This window comes from Carya illinoinensis, chromosome 15 (genome assembly GCF_018687715.1).
Source record: "Carya illinoinensis cultivar Pawnee chromosome 15, C.illinoinensisPawnee_v1, whole genome shotgun sequence".
Lineage (NCBI taxonomy): Eukaryota > Viridiplantae > Streptophyta > Magnoliopsida > Fagales > Juglandaceae > Carya > Carya illinoinensis.
Window position 1 is genome coordinate 15,184,408 of NC_056766.1, and position 23,645 is coordinate 15,208,052.

Consider the following 23,645-nt stretch of genomic DNA (forward strand, 5'->3'; position numbering starts at 1 on the left):
AAATCTTGAAAACTCGAGGCCTTTTAATCGAATAGAGCGTCACATGAAACACACTCGTCCACCATTTTCTGTGCTACCATTTCTTACTCCTTGTAGATTGGCAGTCTAGGAATCTGAATATGGTGCACGCAACTTAAAAAGTGGTTAGAACGAAGTAGGTCGACTAGTTTTCATCCCCAAAACTTAAGCAACACACAAACTTCTTTAAATCTAACCATGAAAGGAGGAAGAGAGAGGATGGAAGGTGGAACTGGAGTACCTTACCCCACTCGGGTCTTTTGTTTGTCAATCAAGTTTAACTAATTTTTCTTTGAAGAAAGAAAATTAGTATAATATGTAGTGTTGGTGCAGTTTGGCTCAACCCCATGAAAGAATTTGTGGGTTGGTATAAGTTCACTTAATGGTTAGTTGCTAAGGAATCCTACTAAGGATGATTGGCATGTGTTGAGGCGCTCAACGACTTTTGTTAAGGATCAATAATAATCAAATGATTATATTTGTAAGGCTTTTTTTCTTTTTTTTTTGTGTTCATCATTGAAATTTTCTGAATAAATAAATCTTATTCAAGTTATTTATAGCAACAATATTCCTTCTGTTTGACTTTGTGCATAGTTTTTTTATATTGTTATTACAAATTTGAAATATATAAAAATGGTCATTATTTTCCTAACATGATTAATTGAGTACTTGAAGAAGTCAAGAAATTTCTTCTAACAACTTAAATTAAAATAAATTGTCTAAATTTTCAAAAAGTAATACTAGATAAAATTTTAGACATGTAAGTCTCGCGAACTCCTTTTTAGAATTCACCACAAAAAGGTTGTTTTTTTTTTTTTATATGAATTCCATTTTTTTTATACTTATTTTAGTTGGAATAGGCAAGACTTACACACTCTTTTTTCATTTTTGAAATATACTTAATTATTTTCTATTTCCAAAATGTACTTAATTTATATATTCAGATGTTAAATTAGATTAGAATTAGTCTCGTTTGATTATATAGATGAGATGAGATAAAAGTTAAATAAAATATTATTAGAATATAATTTTTTAGTATTATTTTTATATTAAAATTTTTAAAAAATTAAATTATTTATTATATTTTATATAATAATTTAAAAAAATTTGTAATATTCAAATTAGATCTTATGTGAAAACAAACAACGAGTCTATGTATTTTGTTGAAACTTTCAAGAATATTGTGAGCTTGAAATTATTAAATAATAAATGCTGGCATTGATTAGACCCAGAAATTTGCAGCAATTTTTTGGTGTACACAGAGAAGAATTCAAAACATATTAACTTGTTCTGATCGAGTTTCAAAGCTCTTTGGCCCACTCTCCTTTTGAACAGCGCTAGTGTTTTTAAAAAAAATTAATTGTTCATTAATTTAAAATTAAATAGTTCTCACCCCAATAAAATTATTCTAAAAAATATAGTTTCATGAAGAAAGTACGTTAGAAAAAAACAATCAATTCCTTATCCCCAAACTTATGACTAAAAAAAAAAAAAAGACCCAAAAATTTTAAAAATAAAAAATTCAGAACCCAATGCCCAAAAAAAAAATTTCTATCATGGAGTTGAGATTTTAAAAATTGAGTAATGCTACATATAGTCGTAGAATATGTAAACGCTACGTAATCGCTTTGAAAAAGAGCAGAGTCCATGATTAAAAAATTAGTTTTTTTTTTTATGTAAGTTTTGTATTAATTCACTTTTTTTAAAGAGACTGCGCTGTACTTACACAATCACGACTACAAATATCATTTCTCTTAAAAATCGCCTCCTCTAGTCCTCTGTGCTTAAGATTTAAGAAATATTTGTTAATAATAAACAGATAATATAAAAATAAATTTATTAACTCATATAGTTTGATAAGATATGTCATATTATAAAATTATTTTTAATATAAAATAAATATAATATATCACATAAAGTCACGTCAATTTATAAATTTATTTTTATATAATCTCTTTATATCTGTAATGATTCTCTTTTATTTATAGAAACTATTATGTCTAACCATTGGCCCAAATTCAAAACTAGCTCAAGACTAATTTTTATAACATAAAGAACACTACTAGATATTCAAGAATGGTGTCTCCTGCATTGAATAAAATGCATATCGGTCAAAATAAGGAAGTATTCTCGGTCCCCCTATCATTTTCCTTTAATAAATTTGATCATAATCATAACCTGTGCAGTTAAAACACTTGTTATAATTCATATTAAAATAGTCCATAGATCTAACACCATAAAATACTGTCAATGGACAGCATGGATTTCAATTTTTTAAAAAATAAAATTGATATATTATATCTATATATTTTCAAATTATGACTCGTCAATTACTTCAAAATTAAGAATCTAAAGATAAAGGAAAAATATAGTTGCAAGTATAATTGTGTACTAATCTGTGTACTAATATAATGTGATTGGTCAAAAGTAAATTTTATTGAAAACAATGTTAATTTAAATTTTAAGTATGAATAAATCAATATTAGTACACAAATTAATACGAAACTGTATTTATATATAGTAAAACTCAAAGATAAATTCATTGGTTGGGACTTGGGAGCACCACCTGAGACCTCTTTTTTCCAAAGGAATAAAGGAAAAAAAAGAAGAAGATAGAAACAAGTGAAATTAAAAAACTGAGTAAATAGCTGTTGAAGGGCTTGACTTTATTAATTGATTAGGGCAACATAAATTAATAGGGTAGTTAGGTTTGGTATCCAGCCAATGTACTTCCTAATCTTCCATATTTTCTGCAAAAAACTTTGACTCGTTTAATTGTTTAAGTTTCATGGCATTTATTGTTTGGAGAAATTAGGATTGCTACTTTTCCAGATGGAGGATCCCGACCGGGGATTCTGATAGGTGTTTTTCTTCCTTTTTTTTAACTTAATAATTAAAAAATTATTTTTAAATAATATTGTAAAAATTTTATATAAAAAAAATATTAAAAATGCATAAATAAAGTACTGATAGATCATCGTCGGGATCCCATATGTGACTGTAGAGTCACTAATTTATTACTTATATATCGTAAAAGAAACAGTAAAATATCATTTACAAGATGCTTGCTTTCATATACTAATAAATAATTTTGAAAGAGAGGTGTTACTCTGTCCAGAGTAGCACCGCTCAACCTTATCATTAGTTTAGTTTTGAAATTTTTTTATTTTTTATTTTTTTAATATATTTTAATATTTTTAAAAATAAAAAATATATCAATACATTAAGTGTATATTTGAGATTACGGTAGAAAACATTATTTTTAAGTTAAAACTTATAGCTTAGAACTTAATGCAATAAGCTCTACTATTAAAAAGTTATTTATTGTTTAGGATCCGTATATTTATAGCACTTTTAAACATACTAATTTGTTTGAAAATAAATTTAAAAAGTACTTTTTGACATAAAAAGGCGTATACTTGATAAAAATAAAATATTATAATAAAATAATAACAAAAATAATCTAATAGATTTTTTAGTAATTATAATGAAAAAGAAAATTTTTTCAACGATGCATAAGTTATAAGAGAAGAATGAAAAAAATTGATTGGCAAAGTCTTAAGTAGATTATACGAGAATAATAAAAAGTATATATTGGCAAAGTTGTCATTGTGCTAAAATGATGAGGGTCATTTCGTAATGTACATAGCACAGTAAAATAGAGATTACTTTTTTCTGAAGTGCTTCTGATAAAAAGCATCACTTTGATACTTTTGTTGAAACATAATTTTTTACTTTTTCTTAGTTTAGAAATACTTTAATGTAAAATTACCAAATGGATAAATTTTGTCATATAAGTACTTTATATCGTTCTATCGTACTTTTTAAAACTCCCACCGTAATCTCAAACATACCCTAAAATTCATTTCTTTAATGGTTAAATAAAAAAAAAAAATTGCTAAGCTGTACACTTGAGAGGTACACTGAGTAGACAAACTAGCTTTATTCATTTAGAAAACAGCTCATCATAATCATTAAATGAAAGCTTCCTGTATTTTTTTTTTTAATTTAGAAAATAACCCTTTTTTTAATGACATTGTAATTTTTTTTTTAGAAAAATATTTAAAGATATAAAAGAATGTATAAAAAAAAATCAAATAACCTTCTGATAGAATTTCTTGGACTACAGCTTCAATGGGCGTAGCAAGGTCCATGGATATTTAGCAACGACAAAAGTGGCCTGGTGGTATTAGTTTCAGGTCCTACCACCTTATTCACTGACTTTTAGCATAAAGCTAATGGAGTTTCTTCTTCTTATTTTTTTCTTCTCTTTAATCAAGGTTTTATGTTCATATAATTTATTGTAGATGTCAAGCTAATGGAGTATCCATCTTTTGACTTTTTCTATGAATATTGGGAGCCTTATAATAAAGGAGCAATGTTAGATTGTAACTTGTGCAAGTGCGAATTCTTTTTTAGAAAGGTTGGGATCCACAATTTTTTATGCAATTTCATATTGCGTTTGTATATTCAATAACTATAAATATCACTTTTCAAATAAATTATAGATTACACACCAATCTTTTAATTAGAATAATAATATATATATAAGTTTCAAATGTACAAACCTAACATGGACCTTTTTTATATTAAAAAGTGAACTCAATCATGAAAAAGTGCGAAAAATTTAATTTTTCTTAATATGATCCACTCTTTCTCTCTCTATATATAAGACTTGTATAAAACTTAGAGATTATTTAGATTGAAAAATACTCTTTAACATATCTCATATTATCTCATCATTATAACTTTTTTAAAATTTCACATAAAATATAATAACAATTCAACTTTTTCAAATTTCAAAATAATAATAATAATAAGATATAATATCTTAACAATATTTTATTCAACTTTTAACTTTCATCTAAAATCATCTTATTTCATCACACTATCCAAATAACCTTATAGGGTCAATTCAAAAAATATTTCATCTCATCATTATAACTTTTTAAAATTTTTACGTAAAATATAATAAATAATTTAATTTTTTTAAATTTTAATTTAATTTTTTCATATCTTAAAATAATAATATTTAAAAATAATATTTTATTTAATTTTTATTTTTAACCTAAAACTATATTATCTCATATATATATATATATATATATAAAACAATCCTAAAATCTTTAAAATTATCTCGATCTCCTAATTATATAATTGTCAAGATTGTGATACTTTTGAGAAGCAAATAGCCAGCAAAAAGACATGCATTAAAGAACTGGCATCCAGGAACGGAAATCATGGGGTCACTCCATACCCCCCAGTTCGCAGCAGCTGCCCGCCGGGCCGTGTGAAGGGACATGGGCCGTCGTTTCTTTCTTCTTTTCGACTGTGGTGATTCATGCATGCAATGATCGACGACTTCTCATCCTCATAGCTCATTAAATTTCTATTTTAAAACAAAAGGAAAAACGAAAAGTAAAATGGTTGATGAAATCTCATTGGACTGCTGCCTTGAACTGTATTTGTCACAGATATGGTGTGTATCTGTAACAAATCTGTAATCACTAGCTACTGCCAATTACTGTCTTCTGTGATGTGATGTGTTGAGGGGAGTACACGCTTCGTAATTATTATTGCTTTTTCTTTTTCCATCTTTTTATTGAGTAATAATAAATAAAACTTCAACATGCTGGGGCCATTGAAATCGAACAGGACATTGTCAACAGAACGAACTCAGAGCTTTGTCGACCATAACGTTGGGAGAGTTAAGCAAGAGCTGGCACTAGAATTTCACTATTTCTGTATTACTTAATTTGATTTAATGTAATTCGTTAAGTTATAAAAAATATTTATTATAAAATAAATTTAATGTATTATAGATCTAATTTAAATAATGAGATAAAATAAGAGAATATGTAAATAGTAGTGAGATATTTGAATTAAAATAAAATGGTCTTTGCAACGTAAGTCTATAAAATAGTCTCAAAAACCATCTCAAACAGATTTAAGAGAGTATTGGGTGCCATTATATCTCCTACACAGAGTGCATTTTTACCTGAGAGAATGATCAATGATAACATAATGGTAGCATATGAACTGCTACACTCCATGAAGACAAGGAAGAGGGGGAAGGTGGGGAGTATGACCATTAAGCTCGATATGTCAAAGGCCTATGATAGGGTGGAGTGGGAGTTTTTAGAGACAGTGATGCAAAGGATGGGTTTCTGTGAGAGGTGGATTAGACTCATTATGAAATGTGTTAGGACAGTGTCCTATTCGGTATTGATAAATGGCAAGGCAGGTTACAATATCAAACCTACAAGGGGATTAAGACAGGGTGACCCTTTATCCCCCTATCTTTTTCTCATTTGTGCTGAAGGTTTGAGTGCCATCTTAAACACTTATGAGAACCAGAATTTAATAAGAGGTGTGCAAGTGATCAGAGGGGGAACAAGCTTAAATCACCTTTTATTTGCGGATGACTGCATCTTGTTTGGTAGAGCCAACCTGGGAGAGTGGAACATGATTCAAGAACTGCTGAAAAAGTATGAAAAAGCCTCTGGACAGTTTTTAAACAAGGAAAAGACATCGGTTTTCTTCAGTAGCAACACTAAGTGGGAAGAAAAGAATAAAATACTAGAAGCTGGAGACTCAGTAGTATGTGGAAGCTATGAGAAATATTTAGGGCTTCCTACTATTGTAGGGAGATCTAAGTATCAGACTTTCAGAGTTTTAAAAGAAAGAGTGTGGCAGAAAATAACCAGTTGGAAGAACAATTTCCTGTCTCAAGCTGGAAAGGAAGTGTTAATAAAGGCAGTACTTCAGTCAATACCCACTTACACCATGGGTGTATTCAAGCTACCCAAAAGACTGTGCAATGACATTAATGGTATGTTCTCAAAATTCTGGTGGGGTAAGCAGCAGTCAGAAGGGGGAATACAGTGGAGGAAGTGGGATAAGATGGGCATGCACAAAGGAAAGGGTGGACTGGGTTTTAGGGACTTGGAGAGCTTTAATTTAGCTCTCTTAGCTAAACAAGGATGGAGGTTTATCAGGAATTCTGACTCTCTTGCTGCTGTGGTTTTCAAAGAAAAATATTTCAGGCATACAAGTTTTATGGAAGCTAAGCTTGGTTCACAACCATCCCTTATATAGAGAAGTGTTTGGTTGGCTAGAGGCTTGTTGCAAGAAGGCTTAAGATGGAAAGTAGGGGATGGTAGTAAGATAAAAATCTGGGGTGATAAGTGGCTCTCTACTCCAACATCATATGCTGTACAGTCACCAGTTTCAGTTTTGCAAGGTGAAGCAAGGGTGGAAGACTTGATTGTCAAACACAAAAGGGAGTGGGATGAAGCAAAGAGTCGGTCCATTTTTTCAGAGGAGGAGGCAGAACAGATATTAAGCATCCCTTTAAGCAGAGGTCAGGTACAAGACAAAATCATATGGGGTCCATCGAAAAAGGGTGTATTTTCAGTTAACAGTGCATATTTTCTGCAATTAGAAAGAATTAGAAACAGAAAAGGGGGAAGTTCAGAGGAAGAGAAGGAAGATAAGAGATGGAGGAGTATATGGGAGTTGGAAGTGCCAAGGGTAGTCAAGTTCTTTCTATGGAGGGCTGGAAATGACTTGTTACCCACCAAAATGAACCTTTACAAGAGGAAAATAGCTGCTGATCAATGTTGTCCTCTCTGTGGTGCAGAAGTTGAGACAGTTATGCATGCTCTTTGGGAGTGTACAGCTGCAAATGATGTTTGGTCTGATTCTCAAAGCTTGGTTCAGAAATGGAGAAGCACAGAACATGATTTCCTACTCTTTTGGGAAAAACTTATGGGAAGATTAAATAAGAAACAACTTGAGGAGATGGCAGTTCTTTTTCGAAAGGTTTGGTTTAGAAGGAATGCTTTTGTGTTTGAAAAAAGCATCTCCTGCCCAACAAGATTGCTTAAAACAGCAAAGGAAGGCCTTGAGGAGTTTCAGATTTCTCAAAAAATCCAGAGGAAGGAAGAACAGACACCAACAACCAGAATTAACAGGATGACATGGGAAAAACCAAAAAGAGGATATGTAAAGGTGAATTGGGATGCCTCTCTTGATCTTAGGGGGAAAAGAATGGGAATGAGGATTGTGATTAGAGATGAAGAGGGGGAGGTCCTAGTGGCTGTGTGTGATAAAAAACATCATGTGCAGAATCCAACAGTAGCAGAAGGTTTTGCACTTTGGAAGGCCTTGGAGCTGTGTAATGATCTTAATATTCAGAAGGCTATGTTCGAGGGGGATGCAAAGGCTGTTGTTCTGGCAGTTCTCAGCATTGAAGAGGATTTATCGTATGGGGGTTCAATAGTTGAAGATATACGGTCTGTTCTAGCAAACAGACCAGATTGGTCTATACATTTCATTTATAGAGAAAAAAACAGTGTAGCTCATATGTTAGTAAAGGAAGCTTTAAGATTAGAAGAAGAAAAGGTATGGATAGAGGAAGTCCCAGTCTGTATTGTAGACTGTTTGGACTTTGACAAACATTGTTTGATTAAAGTTTAATGATATACAGAGGTATCTTTTCAAAATAAATAAATAAATAAATAAAATGGGTTAGAAATGATTTAAGATAAAATATTTTATGAAATTTTGAAAAATGAGAGAGAAATATTAAATAAAAATATTATAAAGTTAAAATATTATTAAAATATAATTTTTGTTTTGAGATTTAAACAATTAAATTAAATTTTATATTTTATTTAGAAATTTAGAAAAATTGTAGTAATTAGATAATTATTAGATGAAAAAGTTAAATATTTGAAATTAAAAACTCTCTATATTTATGGTATTTGAGTATTGAGATTAGATAAATTAAAATTGAAATGGAAGCATCTAATCTCTATCCAAATTAGGTCTAAGGCTGGTTTGGATAGTGAGTTGAGTTGAGATGAAAGTTTAAAATATTATTTTTTAATATTATTATTATTTTAGAATTTGAAAAAGTTAAATTATTTATTATATTTTGTGTTGAAAATTAAAAAAGTTGTAATGATTAGATAAGATAAATTGAGTTAGATTGGCTAACCAAAAACAGCCTAAGTCATGCCAATGTATAAATTTATTTACGTATATGTAGACATAATATTTCTTGTAAAGAAACTATAAAAGATGATATAGGTTTTCATCTCATTTTGTTTTTACATAATATTTTTTAAAAAAATATCTATTAACTTTTGAAAAGATGTATAATAATCATAGAATCGTGCTTACAGATCAGTGCTTTATTGTATTTGTAGACCTTTTTTTTTTTTTTTTTTTTTTTTTCTCGTTGTTGCAGCATGCCAACTTCCACTTTTGCAATGTCACTTTCTTTTAAAGAAAAAAGAAAAGGTTAGGTAATAGAATCCAAAATTCGATGTCGGATTTTGTATTGGATTCTTAATAATAATTTTAAGGATGTTGGAGGGGGAAAAGTACTATTACTTAGTCGTATATATTCCATCATTTGTGTAGGTAAGATTGGTTTTGGAATCGGATCTAGGTTTTTGACATTTTTTCATGAATATGACATGTATAAACATATACATATACACACACCGGTCTTTATAAAAAAATAATCATTTGTGAGATTATATAAGACGAGAATAGCTATTTACAAATATACAAATAGTTTACGCTTTCATATTCAACAGTGAGATCTCATTTGGATGGTATTATATTTGTGGTGGCACCGATGAGTCAAGCATGGTATTATCTAGCCACATGAGAACAAATAAAGAATAATGTATGGTCCCCATACATAAAAGAAGGTCCCCATCTATATAAAGGATGTTCATTTTGGAAACACAGATATGCACACACATGAGATATCCCCCAAGAAGTTTCAAATTAGCACTTTGGCCCTATTTAGTCATGCCTGCCTCCAATCGTAATCATCAAGTTAGATATATATGTACATATATTATTTGCAAAGTCAAGATATATATATATATATATATATGAAAAACGTTTCTAACCGGTCTCCTATCAGACTTAATTATCGGAGACTAATAGAGACATGCCACGTAAGAGTTACATGGAAAACCACTAACAGATATGCAACCGGGGATCCACTGATCACTCCTTCCCTGTCTCTCCTTCCCCCTCATGACCTCAAGACCTGCAACTTTATCTATTGAGGACCTCAAGACCTACAATGTACTATAAGAAAAGTGGGCTTTTGTGATCAAAATTTAATGATGAAAATGACTATTTTCCATAGTTTTTGTAGAAAAAAGTCTTTTTGGTTACTAAAATTTGATCACAAAAGCTCACTTTTCTTGTATGAACCAACTATCTCATCCACACACAGTTATTGAATTTGAATCCAAAGATTTAAATATTATTTCAAGAAAAACTCAACATCATAGAACGTGCAGTTTTTTTTTTTTGAATTTTCATTTGGAGACGTCTGTAATTAGGGTTCGATAATTTGAGTTTTAGATAGTAGAAAGTTGGAATCATCAATGCTCAAAATAATCCCTCTTACTTTCGTACTGAGATTCCTATTGTGCGAGGACAGATTTGCATTAGCCATTTTTTTTTTTTAGATGACAACTTATTATTTTGTAGAGCTAACTCATTGCAGTGGAGTAACATGATTAGTTTGTTGGATTGTTATGTAAAAGCCTCATGCCAAAGATTTAGAGTAGATTTGATAAGTAAGATGAGAATTTTGAATTGAAATGAAAGTTTAAAATATTATTTTTGAGTATTATTATTATTTTAGGATTTGAAAAAGTTGAATTAGAATTTAAAAAATTTAAATTGCTTATTATATTTTGTGTGAGAATTTTAAAAAACTGTAATGATGATATGAAAATTTTAAATTAAGATATTTTTACCAAACATGCCCTTAATAAAGACTAAACATTTAATTTATTATGTATTCCATAGAATCCTTGCTAATATGTGTGTGTGTATATATATATATATATAGAGAGAGAGAGAGAGAGAGAGAGAGAGAGAGAGAGAGAGAGAGAGAGAGAGAGAGTTATAACTTGGATCGTTGGTTTAAACGGACTGATTTGGTCCTATCTAGAGTAATTATGGAAACCCACCAAAGTCGGCTTCAAATCCATGCAATTTAATACGAAAAAGGCAATGCGACATCTGACGTTTGGTAAGCAGATCAAGAAACTCGTATACCTATAGAGGGAAAAGATAGTTACAATTATGAATTGTGAAATATCATATAATCGTATTGAAAAAAATAAATAAAACATAAAATTCAAATTAAAATAACTAAAACAAAAGTTGACAAGGATGCATGTATGTACGTCGCTTTTGTTGCTTGCCAAACTTAATCGGAGTTACAACAATTAAATCACGATCATATCATTTGGTTGCTGAGGAATAATAATATTGTGTGTAGCATATATATTATATATACCTAATTTATGGTTTACTTTCCTCTCTGCTTAGCTAAAAACTTCTTATTTATTGTCGGTTATTTTTTACGAAAATAACTATTTTCTATCAAGATGAATATATTTTTATTATAAATAATTATTTTTATCACAAATAACTCATTATAAGTACTTATTTGTTTGTAGCGTAAGAGTATTGACAATAGATTCTTTATCTTTATATGTAAAATTACATATTTTGAAGATTGATTTTAAATATGAAGAAAATTTTCTATATTAGATTATGTATTTTTTGATCAAATAATAATAAAATAATAAAGAGAGATAAGAGAAAAAAAAAGAGAGAAAAAGAGAGAAAAGAGAGAGTTGGGAGGAGAGGAAAAAAACAACAAATTAAATAATATTTGATAAAGGAAAATGACATCTTCAAAGATGAATAATTACTGTTTATAATTATTTAAAATTATAAAGATAGATAAGTTAATATAGATGATTTTAAAGTAAATTTATTCAAATTTAAAAATAAAAATAAAGATAAATAAATTATAAGAAATACTTTTTACAGTCAGCAGATAGCTGAGTACGTTAATTGCAGCGTACGTACGTATCACAATTGGAAACAACGTGGTCTCCTTTTTTTGGCTATTTATGGCAAAATAGCTAGGTTTGGTACGTAGCATCATGATCAACTGCCACTAGTAAATTTATAAGACAAGTCGTAGATCCGAAGCAAGAGCAAGCTAATGAATGAATGATAATGAGACTTCATTGTAGGAGACAACAATACCGTTGAGGCATGGAGAGAAGGCTACATGACAAAGATACATGGAGAAAATAATGAAAACTTCAGCACGATATAACCCACCTTGGTGTCGGGAGGGAAGAGAGTCGAAGAAGTCACGTGGTTCTCACACGCCAAATAATTTGACCTTCGAAAGCACCGGAGTTTAGGGTTAAGCATTGATGCGCGACGGAGATGTTTAGATATATATATATAATATAAAAAATTAAAAATATTTTAATATGATATATTAATTTACGTGTTTGATCTATTTAGGATCATATAACATAAACTTAAGAAGCCTCATTGTTAATATAATTGTTATGGTAATTAATTTACGTTTGCTAGTTCTTGGATTTTAAAAAGAAGAAAACACAATGTGCACATGCATGATACAATATTTATTAAGTATTTAATTAATTTTTATTGTAATTTCTAATTAATTGTTATAAGATCACTCTTGGATGCTATATCCATAGAAGAATATTACTCATATTTTTTTAATTACCATCTTTCATCATAATTTCAAAATCTCATACATCCATAAACTCACCCAAACGAGCTGATCTTGTAAGATTTCTAGAAACCCTCAAAATCTCATACATCTAAAAACTCTCCCAAACGAGATAATCTCATGAGTTCTGTTATATATAGTCACTTTTAAATATTTTTTTGTACACTCTATTAATATAATTAGTCAAATTAGCTAATGTGATTAGTCAAATCAACTATTTAATATTAAAAAAATAATGCAGTTAATCACATTAATAGAGTATTAAAATACGTAAAAATGACTATATATAGCCAAATCTATCATTCTCTAAATTTAAAATTGGATAGGAAATCCAAATCAGTCTTCAATATAGTTTCAATCCATCAAAGAAGTACAAATTAATGGATATTGTAAATATTGTTTTTGATACATAATGGCACAAAATTCGTTTGTAATTCAACTTGAGCTTTGTCGGACAATGGATCTCAAGAAATGTACGATTGAATGAGTGGTGGTCCCACTATTTTTGGGATCCAACGGCTTAGATTTGAGGTGTGTTCTGCAAGATGCCATGAATTTAGGTTCCACTGTAAAACATTAATAGAGAATTCACATCGGATACCTATAATAATGCATAAAATGAGAAACTTAATATATATATATATATATATAAGCACTACTATCAAATATACAAGTGGGGATAGCGATGGAAGAAAGCAAAAATTGTTACGTACCCAATTCAAATCCCCATACTCTTACATCCGAGTTGGTCGGATTATGTGCAAAATTTTTTTAGTTTTTATATCGCAAAATTCAACGAGTAGGGTGGAATCTTGGAGATCAGTGTTGGACATTGTCGACCCGATTGAGTTACTCTTTAATAATGAGAGTCACTTTTAAATATGATATCCTGACGCTGCCATAATTAATAAATAATAGTTCAATTATAATGAAACACTCATAACGGACCGAGTGATCGATTCGAGCTTGATTATATATATACTATGATCATAATTGTGTCATGGAAAGTATACTTGTAAACTCTCTAGTCGAATCTAAACTTGAAGTCTGCCCACCATATAAGAGATCCAAGAATATGATGTATAATCTAGATGGAACCTACTTACGCTGCATTTGAATGTTGAGCTAAACTGAGTTAAACTCAGTTTGTAATGAATAGTAACGAGTTGAGATGGTTAAGTGAGTTTTGTAAGATCTATCTATGATGCGTTTATATGTGTTTGAATATTAAAATGAATTTAATATTATATTTATAAGAAGTTGAAAAAGATCGTGGATCCCACGTGTAAAAATGTTTTGAATTGAGATGAGTTTAGTGATTTAAAAGTTGTGTATTTAGATACTAAATTTTACTTAAAATTAAACTAAACATGGTAGATCTCATTGTGGTCCAACAATCAAATAATGAAAGAGAGAGGTGATTTGTTTACTAACCCATTGTTTGGCAGAAAGAAATGGTTGGAAATTAGCTGGATGACATCACTTTTGACTATGTATTTCCGTTATGCATGCAATTTCTTCTTACGTTATTGAGAAGTGGTTGGGTGCCCAATTCAGTATTGCGTTGAAAAAAGAAAACAATTCTTTCTATATTCACATAAATTCATCTTCTTAAGTTATACTCAATCTGTTAAATTAATATAGAATGTTGTTATTGTCGTGTGTCTCGTAGGGAGGGTGTTATTTGGGGAAAAAACTCATCAACTTCTTAGCTTCATTTTGAAGACTTCCAAGTACTAGAGATAAACATCATACGGGGCCCTAGAACATTTGAATGGTAAATAAATACTGCAAACTTAACTTTACGTGTCTCTTTCCTACTTGATCAACACTTGATGGGATTTTAATCTGTTATTTTAGATATAAACTCATCTTGTATACGTATTTATTCTAACTTCAAACCTTAGAAGGATTAAGATTTCTTATAATTTTATGTTCTAAATACTTTTTACAATTCGAATAGAGATAAAGACAACATATAAACCTTGCCTTTTTCAAATTTTCATACAAAATATAATAAACAATTCAACTTTTTCAAATTTCAATTCAACTTTTTCAAATCCAAAAATAATAATAATATTCTAATAATATTTTATTCAACTTTATATTTTTTTTTTTATCTAAAACCATCTCATCTCTAAATCTAAACCAGTCTTATATCTATCTCTTTCACATTGTAAAAAGTATAAAAAAAACTATAGAAAATCTCATTCTAGCCTAGAATTCACATCCAAACTTTGAAAAAAAAAAAAAAATTAAGCACATTTAGAAGGCATCCCAAAATCTCAAAACATTAAAGCTCTTTTTTTTTTTTTTTTGGGAGGAAAATGATTCAAAATATATGCTCATGGGCCCCTGTGGCCACTTTCTTTACCAAAGAAGAATTAGTTATATGGCATGATAGCAAGCAATGTACATGTGCATCACAATTGGGTGGGCCATGATTTGTTTGGGATATTAATTTGGATAGGTTAAAAAGGTAGAGTGGGTGCCAAACCCTAATGAATAGTACTCAAGTGATTCGCCCTACTAGCTTGAAGAATTAAATCATAGTTCTGACTCCAAGTATAGATGGACCAATTATAAAATAAATAAATAAATTATTTATAAACTGACGTGATTAAAAGTGATGCATCATATTATAAAACTTTTCTTTTTTAATTATATAATTTATCTGATGAATTATATCAGTTCATAGATTCTTCTTTTTAAAATACTCAGTATAAACCTAATATTTCTCTATATAAGAATATGAAATGATTCCATTTGAGAGACTATTTTCACCATTACCATTTGACTGCATGAGGTGGGGTCTAAAATTCTAAATTTTCAATTGCGCCTTAATAAATTGATAACCTTATAACTTCAAATGGGATGGTTGAACTTTGAAATTCAACCTTCAAACCTTGACCTTTTATTAAATTACTTTTCATAAGTTTTAAAAGAATTCAAAGAAAGTCCAATAACACGTCTCAACTTATACTTAAAAAAGACTAAATAGGAGTGCTCCATCTATAACAAATTATACAAATAGAATTCTACAAATTGAAGTTATTTTATTTGATCCGTTAGACCTACTTAAAAGTAATACATTAAATTACGTCAATTTGTGAGATTATTTTTGTATAATCTGTTTATGGATAGAGTATTTTCTTTGTTGGAGTTTTGATTTTTGAAAAAAAATTGTTCTTAGAGATATAATGGAAAACTATTATGATTTTTGCACATCAAAGCTCTTTATAAATATTTTCCCAAGTAAATAATGAGAAGTTTTGGACCTTATCTCAAGTGTAACTCTAGTGATCAAGTTTTCTTCTAGGCCGGCTTGGTTTCTATTGCATCTGCGTAACTGACGAAATGGGCAATTTGTTTCTTATTACTCAGGCAGTCTACACAAACATATTGGGCCGATGTTTGAGAGCCTCTGTGCTTTAAGTCCAGTGGGCAAGGACCAAGTCCTATGAGCCCCTGGACCAATCCCCTCAGTTTGCTTAGACTTAATTGTATAAGAATAATTCTATCAGGTGAAACTTCTCGCTCGAATAACCTTTTTGATGTTGTATCATCATATGTGATTTATTAAAAAAATTAAAAATATAAACGCAAAAGGGGTAGAGGAAACTTAAGGTTTCAATCTTCTTCTATATTTTTTGACGTCCTTTTATTTTGAATATTTTTTTTAATCTTTAATAAATCACGTGGCACCATTCCATATCAAGAGGGTAATTTGAACAGTAAATTTTAAATAACCCATTAGTAGTACTCATTAGATAAAGGATAAACTTCACACTTAATTAATAAATCCAATTTGATTTTTTTTTTTTTTTTGTACAAAATGCTTTTAATCTTGGCTGGCTAGGAATTGTAATTTGTACGGCCTTGATGATATGATGAGATTATTTTTCTCAACTTCAAGCATGTTTGGAGTTGTATGATACGAATAATAGTCTTGGCACGTGCACTCCTTTTAAAAAATAATAGAACTTATTATTAAAAAATATAATTTTTTTTATATAAATTTCATATTTACCTATTTTTTTAAATAGAGTACGTGAAACTTACATATTGTAAGACTATCTAACAGTATTTTACAAGTACATTTCAAATTAGAATCTTGGATCATAAATTTGTAAAATAAAAATAGGACAGTTGCCTATTTTTTCTGAATCAATTATATTTTTATCTTAAACTTTATCATATTTAGTATTATTTACTAATGTAAAATACCCTAAATGGTTATCGGTGTTAAATAGGAAGTCATATTATTTTAAATGGTTATTTAGGAAGTCATCACGAGGGTTTTAAAAGCAAGGGATCTCAAACTTAGTACGTTCGAAAGCATTGGTCTCAAACATATCAAGTTAGAATCTTGGATCACAAATTCGTAAACTAAGGACAGCATAGTTACCTATTTCTTTAAGTAGCAATGCTAGTTTAATCGTATTTAGAGGTGTACAAAAAACCCGACAGATCAGAAAACCGGCCCGGATCGAATCGAACAGGACTGATTGTGCCGGTTTTGGACTGGCTCGGTCTAGAACCAGTTTCCATAAATGAAAAACCGGCCGGAATCGATCCGATTTTGGTTTGGGTTCCGGTTAGTTTTGGACCGGACTGGACCGGTACTATTTATATATTAATATTATATATAATATGTTTTATATTATATATAATTTTTAATCACATAAAAAATAATCACATATATACTAATATTAATATTCTAATATAGACTAAATGATCAAAACTAATACTAATATATATATACTAATACTAATTGTCTAATATAGAATTATAGCAGATTTTTTTTTTTATACTAGATTTCTTATTTGAATTTTTGTTTTATAGCAGTTTTTTATATAGCAGAATTTTGTTTATATAACAGATTTTTTTTTATAAAGTAGATTTTTTATATCAAAATTTTTTTACATAACAAATCTTTTTTTATAAAGCAGATTTTTTATAACAGAATTTTTTTATATAGCACATTTTTTTTGTAAAGCAGATTTTTGTAAATGGTTATAGATTTTTAATAAAGCAGAATTTTTTAAATCAATTTTTTTTAACAGAATTTTTATGACAAATTTGTATTTTATTAAAACCAGACCGGAAACTGGTAAAACTGGAATACCGGTTTAGGAGAAAAATCGGTGCGTAATCGGTTTTGAAAAATGCAAAACCGGTGCATACCGGTTCGGTCCTAAATTTTGTCCAAAATCAGACCGAATCGTACCGGTTACATCCCTAATTGTATTTACTTACACAACACATTTTAAACAGATATATGTGTCAACATATTGGACCAAGTGCCTATGGGCTCTAGGGCCAATAGTCAAGGATCAAGTCCCATCATGTCTAGAGCCAATCCTCTCCGTTTGTCTTAGGGGTGGGCAGCAGGGGCCTGTACCCCCTTCCCCTCCCCCGTTCGCCCCGCTCCTGCCTTGTAGGGAGAATGCATAATGGGGGGCGAGGGCAGGATGACCCTAGAGGGACCCACCTTGCCTGCTGCTCCGCTCTTCATATATAAAAAAAGATTATATATATATAAATATATTGTATATAGACATATACAATTTATTAAAGACTTGAAATTTTATTTAAGTTATTGTATTGTCTTGACCTCTTATATAAAGGTTAGTCTGGAAGGTTAAGACAATTGAAAGTATAACTCTAATAAATTTAAATTCTTTTTATATTGATAAATTTAAATTTATAATTTACATTATATTATAATTTGGGTCTAAAAATATTAAATATTTTTTTAGACCCAATTGATTTGTTTAGGCGGGGGTTGGAGTAGATGGCTTTTTGATCCCACCCCTAGGCTACCGGGGCGGGGGCCCCTGGGCTAAAAAGCCATCCCCTGCAACTTGCAAGGTGCGGGGAAGGGTCCAACTTGATTTTTCTGAAGAAAATTATGCCTTGGACCTTTACTATTGTAGATAAAAAAATGTGCTAAGCATTAAGATTCTATGCATCTTGAACATTGAAGCATTGAATAATTTTCATAACCAACCCACTATTTGTATAAATATAGTCAATCATGAGGCTTGGCCGAGTGGTTTTTATAGATAGCTGGTCAAGATTTGATCGTTATTTGCTTTCATTTGCCCCTTCGGTTGAAAGAGAGCTACTATGACGTCTTTATAATGCATCTTAATATCTTGCCATTGTCGAGATATGGAAATATATGAAAGTGATAAAATTTAAAATGAAAAACAACTTTTCTCATATTGATATGACACGGTTAAAGAAGTTTAGTAAATCAACCATTTAAATTAAAAACTCACTAAAAATTATAAAATCTAACTTGAAACATTACAAACATTAATTTAAGTAAATTGCAAAAAGTAGAAAACCATCCTTTTAGAGAGAACCTCGCCACATCTTCCCCGAGGAGCATGAGCTTCTCTTGTATCGAGTGTCTTGAGCAATGTATTTGTTAGACAAGTGCGTGAGCAACAGTTGCCGCCTATGGTAGAAGTGAAAAACTTCATACAAAGTGGAAGAACAATCGATTGCAGTGCATTTTTTTTTTTCGAAGTTTCATTTCTTTTCCCCCTACTCTATGATTATTCTAATCGGGAAAAAAAAAAAGATGAAGAGAGAGAGATGACACATGACATTATATACTCATAAATATGCATGTCATATGAGAAATGCTTTAATTATAAAGAAATATCACAAAAGTAAAACTACAAATTGATGTGATTTGATGTGAAATGTTAAATTGTAAAGTTATTTTTATTGTAAACTAAATATAATGTATCATATGAAATTATATTAGTATATAGGTATACTTTTGAGGAACTTATTTTTTTTTTTGGCTATAATACTTCTCATTTTATATCTATGTTGTTCATTGTTCATATTCCTTGTTTTAACGATAATTGGTTTTATTTTCTTACTACTTGTAAGTCAGATAGGTGGCTTGCTAGCTGCGTGTCAGAAACCAAGCAGTCACATGGTTTATAATTTCCATGTGTCACAATCATCGGGTAAATATTAATTAACCGAAGTCAATCCTAACCAATGGTTTATACGCAGCTTCAACATTGTCCAGGCGCAGCTCTATATATTTTGTGGCCTAAGGCGAGCCATTAAGTACATGAGGCTTTAATTTAAAAATGATAATAATATTTAAATAAGAAAATTCTATTTAAAAATTTTGAGATGCAAAACCACTATTATTTTTTTGTTTAATAATTTCTATAAGCAATATAACAATTTGAAAAAGAACCTAATATTTCTATAAATGGAGTATTATCCCTTATCAATAATACTTCTTTTAATGCTTAATTCTAAAACAAATCAAGGCCGTCTTATTTTAAAAAAGAATTTTGTTATTCATTATTTTCACACACCACAAATTATATTTATTTTATTTTTTAAATATTTTTTGGTTTTATTCTTTCTACAATAATTGAGTTATTCTATTTATTATCCATACACCACATATTTGATAAGAGAAAAAAATAAAAAAATAATGTATAATTTGTAGTGTATTAAAATGATGAATAGAATTTCTCTATAACAAATACTCAAGAGTGTAGGAAAACTAACTTACTTTCCTTTGGTATTGTATTCATCTTAAACAGAAATTACAGATGTGAGTAACGGTTATGTACAGCTAATATCATGGCTGTCTATTGTGCTTTACAAGGAAATATAATCACTGCCTATTATGCTATACATGGAAAATAAGATCGTATACAAAACAGAGTAAGGAATTAAATATGTGAGGAAGTCATGGAGAGAGAATCATGGTTGACAGATCGTATCTCTTCATCCCCCCTCAAGCTCAAGGCGGTATTGGACTGATGAAGAGCTTGCTTCTATTCGGTAGAAACTTGGCAGCACACAATGGTTTTGTAAATATATCGGCTATTTGATCTGGACCAGAGATGTGTTGCAGAGAAAGAATACCACGAGCAACTTGTTCCCGAATGAAATGAACATCGATTTCGATATGTTTCGTGCGATGATGAAAAACGGGATTCTTGGCCATATTGATAGCATTGATGTTGTCGCAATATAATGTGGGAGCAGGAATTAAATAGCCAATGCTTTTCAGAAGATGCATAAACCACATAAGTTCAGCTGTGGTTGAGGCCAAAGCTCGATATTCGGCTTCCGCTGTGGAATGAGATACAGTAGCTTGCTTTTTAGCTCCCCAGGATAACAGGTTATCACCCATATAGATAGCAAACCCAGTTGTAGAAAGTCGATCATCCCTGGATCCAGCCCAGTCCGCATCACAAAAACCACGAAGGGCAATGAAAGGAGCTTGTACAAAATTAAGGCCAATATTAAGAGTACCTTTGAGGTACTGAAAGATACGCTTAACGGCAATGAGATGAGTGTCTCGAGGATTTTGCATGAACTGACAAATATTGTTGACCACATAGGAAATATCAGGGCGTGTCAAAGTGAGATATTGTAGTGAACCAACAAGGCGCCGATAATAGCTTGGGTCAGCTAGGGGGACTCCCTCATTAGCAGTCAATGTACCAGAGGCCATAGGAGTGGAGACTGGTTTCGCACCATCCATACCAAATTTCTGAAGTAGAGAAAGTAGATAGCGAGTCTGAGTGATAGTGATGGTCGACTCATCTCGTGTAATTTGTAGGCCTAAAAAGAAATGGACATCGCCAAGATCCTTCATGTGAAAAGCAGTAGAGAGATGAGAAATAAAGTTGCTGATTTTTGAAGGAGAGCTCCCTGTTATAAGTATGTCATCGACATAAATTAAGAGCACAATTATATCGGATCCTTAACGTCGAGAAAACAAGGATTGATCATAGGGACATTGATGGAAGCCCATTTGCTGAAGATAATTACTGAACTTCATATACCAAGCTCTTGGAGCCTGTTTTAAACCGTAGAGAGCTTTATGCAGGTGGCAAACATGATGAGGATGAGACGAGTCTTCAAAACCAGGTGGTTGAGATAAATATACACGCTCTTGTAAATCACCATGAAGAAAAGCGTTGCTTACATCAAGTTGTTTAATTGACCATCCTTGAGACAAACCAAGGGTGAGGATCAATCGGATGGTACCATGTTTAACCACTGGACTAAATGTTTCATCATAGTCCAAGCCAGGAAGTTGTGTGAAACCACGGGCCACGAGTCGAGCTTTATACCATTCAATTGAGCCATCAGATCGTGTTTTAATTTTAAACACCCATTTGCTGCTAACCACGTTCATGTATGGTCTTCGAGGCACCAAAGTCCACGTGTTGTTGCTATGAAGAGCATTAATTTCAGCTTGCATGGCTTGCTGCCATTTTGGATCAGTGAGAGCGTGCTTATACGTTTGAGGCTCTTGTGGTTGGTTTGCAAGATCTGCTAGAAAACATACAGGGACTGGATGTCTTGAAGAGAGGAAAACCTTAGGCTTTAATGAACCTGTTTGAGCCCGTGTGATCATGTGATGAGTTCGACGTGGAGCAGCTTGTGAGATGTCCTCAATTGTTGGAGAAGGCAATTCGGAAGCATCCTGAAGGATAGTGTGAGTAGGAAGCTCCTGGCATGATGCGGACTGAGGCATTGAGGCAGAGTGTTGGGCAAAAGGAGATGAAGGAGGCTCATGGGCAACACGAGTGGCAGCTGCCGATAAAGAATCCGATGGAAGAGATTGCAAAGCAGCAATTTGAAAAGGCCTGGGAAGAGCACGAACTTTGAAGGCATGAAAATCAGTTTTATTGGACTCCTGTGTAGACTTAAATGGGAATGTGAATTCATCAAATCTTACATGCCGAGATATATATATATATATATATATATATATGTGACCTGTTTGCATGTCTAAACATTGATACCCTTTGTGATGTGGAGAGTAGCCCAGAAACACACAACGGATGGATTTATAATCCAGTTTGGACCTTCCAAAAGGAGTAAGTAATGGGTAACATGCACACCCAAAAACTCATAAAAGAGTATAGAATGGTGGTGATCCAAAAACAAGTTCATAAGGAGACTTGTTACCCAGAATAGAAGTTGGAAGCCGATTGATAAGAAATACGGCAGTGGTAAATGCAGCTGTCCAAAATCGTGGCGGAATGGAAGCATGTACCATTAACGTTAAACTAGTGTCCACAATATGCCGATGCCGACGTTCGGCCAACCCATTTTGCTCTGGTGTCCCTGGGCATGATAATCTGTGAATAATGTCATGGGCTACAAAATAATCTTGTAAACTTTGGTTAACAAATTCACCGCCACCATCACTTTGAATTATTTTTACACGAGAATTGAACTGGTTAACCATTCGCTGAAGAAATGCAGGAAATATAGTGGCAACATCAGATTTACGAGCAAGAGGAAAGTGCCATGTATATCGAGAATATTCATCGACAATGATTAAATAAAATCGAAACCCATCATAGGAGGAGATTGGAGCAGGTCCCCACACATCGGTGTGAAGAGTATGTAAAAAGGTAGTAGCATATGTCTCTCGAGAGCTAAATGGTAATTTGGTTGATTTACCCAAAACACAACTTTCACAAAAAGCAACATTTTTATTTAGAAATGGTAAAGATAAAAGTTGAAGAATTCTAGCTTGAGGGTGTCCAAGCCAAGCATGCCACAAGTTGCTGGGTACTTTAGTTGAGAGTAGACCAACTGGAGAATTTGAATGTTGGCGGAACTGGATTGGATACAAGCCATCGACCATTGAGCGCTTAAGTAGCACCTGCTTCGTCCTCATGTCCTTAAGAAGAAAGCCCCAAGGATAAAATATAAAATAACAGTTATGTTCCCTTGTAAGTTGAGAGACAGATAGCAATTTCTTTTTAATATCAGGGACAATAAGAACATGATTGAGCTTGATATTAGTAGCAGGTAGTGAGACGTGTCCAATACCAGATATGGGTAAACCATTTCCATTGCCAACCATAATAGCATCATTTCCAAGATAAGAATGAATACCTTGTACTTCACTGGTATCAGATGTCATATGATGATTTGCACCAGTGTCGGGGTACCAGGTGTCCTCTGTAGTATC